We start from the raw sequence: 5,504 nt of genomic DNA, 5'->3' as shown, positions 1-5,504 counted from the left end.
AAGTCAGGTTTGGAGAAGGAAATAGCAACCCACTCCAGTATTCTTGCCTGGAGAATCCCATGGACAGAGGAGCCTAGCAAGCCATGGACCATGGGGTTGCAGACAGTTGGACACGGCTGAAGCAACTAAGCATGCAAGCATGCATGCAATCTAACTAAAACTTTGCCAATTGCCTACATCTTTTCAAAGAACAAATTGTTGGCTTCATTGATTTTTTCTATTCTTCTCTTCTCCATTTCACTCTTTCCACCCTGGTCTTTATTTTTTCTTTAATTCTGACTGCATTAGGTTTTGTATTCTCTTCTTTTTTTGTTTCTTAAAGTATATTGTAGGTTATTAATTTGAAATCTAATTTACATTAATGAATAGAATTCAAGACATTGTTTTTGCTATATGTCATCAGTTTTGGATTTTATGTTATCATTTTCATTCATCTCAAAGTTATTTCCCATTTGCCCTTGTGATTTCTTTCTTGATCCATTTGCTATTAAGGAGCTGCAACAATTTGGCTGTTAATATCATATTGTTTGATTTGCACATATTTGTGAGTTCCCTAAGTTTTCCTCTAACATCCAGTTCCATTGTGGTGAGAAAACACATTCTTTATAATTTCAGTACTTCTTGGATTAATAGAAGCTTGTTTTATAACCTAACATATTCATGTGTCCTGGAAAAATTCGTGTATGTTTGAGAAGAATATATATTCTGCTGTCATTGACTGACTTGTTCTTCAGGTATTTGTTAGGTCTGCATGTTTTATAGTGTTTAAGCCTTTTATTTCCTTATTGCTCTTTTGCCCAGTTGTTTTATCCATTGAAAGTATTGATATCTGTATTATTTTTAATTATTTGTTCTCTTTTCAGTTCTTCATTTATGTTTTATGTATTTGTGAGCTCTGTTTTTATGTGCATAAATTATTACAATTGCTATGTCTAACTGAAGAATTAACCCTTTATCACAAAAGAAAAATCCATTTTGTTAGTTTTAGCTTTTTTTTCCCCTTATTTATCTTTTGGTATTAATATAGTGAATATTTCTTTTGTTTGCTGTTTATACCGTATGCATTTGGTTTTGTTTTTTACTTAAAATCAATGTGTCTTTGAATACAAAGTGTGTTTCTTATATATATTATATAGACCATTTTTTAAATCCATTATGTAAAGTTGTCTTCCTATTGGAGTGTTTAAGCTACCCTATTTATATTTAATGTAGTTACTGATAAAATATGATTCACATTTTCCATGGCTATTTGTTTTCTTATATCTTTATTTTTTCCTTTATTATATTTCTGGATTTTTATAATATTAAATACATGTATTTCTTGTATACCATTTTAATTTTCTGTTTAATTTACTGTATACTATAAATTATTTTCTTTTTATCTTATATGAAATGCATAAATTATATGTATTATTTTTTTCAAGAATAGTTATCCAACCAGGGGTCAAACCCATGTCCCCTGCATTGAACACAAGTGGTTTTAACCACTGGAATACCAAGAAGTCTCTAACATTGGTTTTTAAGTCAAATTTTAGAAGTTTTAGAACAATATTTCTTGAAATATTCCTTCTTGTCTTTTCTCTCTCTTCTTTCTTTCTGGACTTTGTATCATATTTTTGTTGGTGTGCTTTGCGTGTCCCACAGGTCTGCATCTCTGTTCATTTTTCTTTATTTTTTGAGACTAGTTAACCTCAGTTGACCTATATTTGAGTTCACTGGTTCTTTCTTCTATCAGCTTAAATCTTTTGAGGAGCTACTCTAGCAATTTTTTTTTTTAATTTCCATTATTATACATTGCAACTCTATGATTTCTCTTTGATTCTTTTAAAAATAATTTCTATTTATTGATATTTACTGATATTCTGTTTTTCCTAATACATTTTTTTCATCCTTCCCTTCACTTCTTTAGATGATCTGTCTAGTTCCCATTAGTTCTTTGAACATACTTAAAATAATTGATTTACTGTCCTTGTACAGTAATGTTTAAATTCTGGGTTTCATCAGGGACACTTTCAGTTGGCTATTTAAATTATTTTTGGGTCAGACTTCCTGTTTCTATGTATATCTTGAATAATTTTTTGTGAAATTGGATATTTTAAATAACATAGTGTATTAATTCACTTTCAAGTGCCCACCCTTCCTGGGTTTTTTGGTTAATTCAAGTTTATCATTGTTGCTGTTTGTTTAATGACTTTAATAGGTGGATTCTACTAAGTCTTATCTCTGCCATTTGTGGGCACAAGAACCTTTGCTGCCTTAACTTTGTGTCAGCTAGTTATTGGGCAGAGCTTCCCTTAAATGTTTTAAGCCAATATGCCTCACACCCTTTACTAAGGAGCTCTCTACATATACACACAGGTGCATGCATACACTCCTGAGATGTGTGCAGACTTCTTGTACTCCAGGAGTATTTCAGAGCTTTTCAAAACCTGCAATGAACATGTCATTTCCCAGATTTTCCTTTTAAGTTTTTTGACCAGTCTCTTGTTTACCATGGCTTCTGTCACAGCCTGCATAGCTGCAGTGTTAAACAATCTTTGCTCATTGTTTTTGACAAACACCTCAGAAATGGTTTTTCTCACTTATCTGTCTCTGAATTATATCAAATCAAGACAGGATCTGTGAATGTGCCATTTTAAAGGGCTAGTCTGAAAGATTAAATCATGTTAATCTCTGGGAATAAGACTTGCTGGCAATTGACCTATTTGGCTCCTAAAAGTGGATTCAAGGTTGTTCTTTTCACAGATAGCCTGGCCTGAGGCTGTTGGTTTTCAAAACCACTGCTGAGCAAGATGATTTTATTGCAATTCAACTTTTATTTTTCCTTGAACAAACTTTACAGTTTTTGGTTAATTTCTGAAAAAAAATTTATTTTGAAAATTCCTCCAGAGTTTTCACTGCTTTTATGAAGCAGCAGACTTTTCAATTCTGCCATTCTGTAAGTGCTTCTGACCAATGTTGCTAGAAGTTTAATTTGGGTTTATTTCTATGTAACTTATTAATATTTTCTTTTTTTGAGAAACTTCATGATGTCTTTTGAGTCCACTGGAGTGTACCTCTGATAAGAAATTTGTGACCAAAATAAGACACTGTGCAATATCAAAATCAGAGTAAATATTTCAGGTCTTAGTACAGAATTGCCTTAAAACTGATATTATTAATATACTCTTTTGATATATTTTGGATTTTTCTAAGAGAAAAATGTATATCAGTCAAGTGATTATCACTTCAACATTAGACCAAGGAAAACAGCTTAAAAGAGTGGCTGATATTAAGGATTAAACTTATACAGATGTCAGCAGGACTCACACATAAGTCTGCCTATATCCTCCATTGAGAGGCTGACCATTTACGTGGTCAACAATTGCCTTGAGGTTGCCAACACTGGATCAACAAAACCTAATCTTAAGAATGTTATTTGTGGGGAGAAGGGGACGACAAAGGATTGTGGTTGGATGGCATCACTGACTTAATGCACATGAGTCTGAGTAAGCTCTGGGAGTTGGTGATGGACAGGGAAAGCCTGGCGTGCTGCAGTCCATGGGGTCGCAAAGAGTTGGACAGGACTGAGCAGCTGAACTGAACTGAACTCAACTTTCCAACTCATGATATTTTTTTTCTATATGGAGGAATTTCTATTTGTGGGACACATCTGGCCCCCATTTGAACCAATTTTCATTACACCTGAGAAGACAGTAGCTTAGCTGATTATTGGGTTTGGAAGGAGATACTGCGTATAGCAGCCATGCCTCTTTTTTATCCTTCCTTTTAGAAACAGATGTGCCTATAGAAATCAAGATCTGCTCTGTTCCTCCAAGCTGTGAGTTTTATTAGAAAGTTACTCCTTGAGGAAGCCATTCACAAGTGAATAAGTGATTGCCTCATTATTACTTGCTTCTATATTAATAGAACTTGGCTTTAGACCAAATGTTACATTCTTAAATATCAGTATTAGTTCTCAGTTGATTCAGAACTTATGCAAAAAAGTGGGCCATTTTTTGGACTTCTTTGAAGCCCCACTGTTAGAGTCTATAGTCAATATGAAAAATAAAAATATAGAACCACAACCAACCAATGTTATCAGAATTCTTAAAAATTAGAATAATCTAGGAAATCTTTTGTTCATAAATATATAAGCTTGAAAACAAACCCTGCATCTTAATAGTTATGTGATGAGCAGTTCATAAGAACCCTTCCAGTCTCCAATTTCATCATCTTTCACATAAGAGTATAGTGAAACTGACTTTATCAAATTTGAAGATTACTAAAATGAGATAAGAGTTCTAAAAATGCGTTCTGAAACATTTAAAAGTAGCCTCATAAAGCATATTGGCTATGAAAGTTGGTGGATAGAATATATCTGACCAAAATGAATCAAATGGAGAATAGTCAACAAAAACATTGTTTATACATGAACAAAGAATATGAAACATGAATGGTGTGAATCTACAAGAATTGGAAGAGAGGCAGAGGTCTTAAGGAATAATTGTCATATTGAACTTTAGTTATTTTTAATGTTTCTCTTTCTTACTAGATTATGAGCACAAATGTCTTACTTATCATTATTTTCCAAGAGCCTGGCACAGAGTGAGCACTCAGTAAAACTTGACTTCACTGAATTGTCTGGCTGAAGGTAAATAATCCACGTATCTGCAGATTAAGCCAGGCAGAGAAGACATTTTGCAAAATACTAGAAATAATGCCAAACTTCAGAAAGACTATGAGGGGAATAGTTTAACCTGTGCCTTTATGCTGCCTATACTCTGGTCTTACTTTATTATAATTATCTATTATATTTTAGATACTGTGTCAGGAAGTAAAGATACAGAGAAGATTAACAAGAATTTCTTTCTTTTTTTTTTTTTTACTTTAGAAAGTTTGGATTCTTACCATATAGAAATTGTACTAAATGTAGTATCCAAAATATGCTTGAGAATAGCAATTTACCAAGCCATTTCTGTGTGTTGCAGACTGCATTTGGATATTTATTCTTCAAGTTCACATATTAAGCCCATTTGATTGGGAGTTAATACTCTCTTTTACAGCTAAGGAAACTGAGGGTTAGAGAAGTTATTTCATTTTCACCTAGGTTATGAAGTTTTGGAAATAGCTTTACCAAAAGGGTTGCTGAATTCTAAATTTTAGTGCTCTTTCTCATGCTACATACTGTTTCTCATAAAACTGTGAAGTGCCTTGGGAAAACAAAGATGAAAAATGGGAAAATATAGTTTGATAAACTCAGTGTTGGGGAAGAATAGCATGGTTTTATGTAATTCTCCTCAATGAATATGTATTTTAAAACAGGATCCTGGAGAATTGTCAGTGACTATGATAACTGTAGATATATTTGTCATAGAGGTGCCTTGATGAGACTCTCAAACCATTACATATGCACCCAGGTCCCACATAGACCAGGGTGGTAAAAGTCATGAAGGCAAGTTACATGATTCCTGCATGATTCCATGCATTTGGAGGGGCTCCTTTATCCCTTGGAAATGCTGATG

The sequence above is a fragment of the Muntiacus reevesi genome, chromosome 9 (genome assembly GCF_963930625.1).
Source record: "Muntiacus reevesi chromosome 9, mMunRee1.1, whole genome shotgun sequence".
NCBI lineage: Eukaryota > Metazoa > Chordata > Mammalia > Artiodactyla > Cervidae > Muntiacus > Muntiacus reevesi.
This window is presented reverse-complemented; position numbering follows the sequence as displayed.